The sequence below is a fragment of the Haliaeetus leucocephalus genome, unplaced genomic scaffold (assembly GCF_000737465.1).
Source record: "Haliaeetus leucocephalus isolate CR32 unplaced genomic scaffold, Haliaeetus_leucocephalus-4.0 Scaffold212, whole genome shotgun sequence".
Taxonomy (NCBI): Eukaryota; Metazoa; Chordata; class Aves; order Accipitriformes; family Accipitridae; genus Haliaeetus; species Haliaeetus leucocephalus.
In genome coordinates, this window is record NW_010972648.1 from 759,081 (window position 1) to 759,303 (window position 223).

The window sequence follows — 223 nt, forward strand, 5'->3', positions numbered from 1 at the left end:
TGCGCGGGGCGGGGCCGCGCCCGCCTGCCCCCGCGCAGGCCCCGCCCCCCGGCTGAGAAACTTCTGATTGGGCTGTTCGAACAGTCACGTGGCCGGGGCGAACGCCGCTCCGGCCCCGCCCCTCCCGTTGCTACGGTGACGCCTGGGGCTGAGGCCTCGCGTTTCCGAGCGGCGCTGACGGGCCGGGCCCCGGGACCCGGGACTCGCCGCCCGGGAGCAGCCG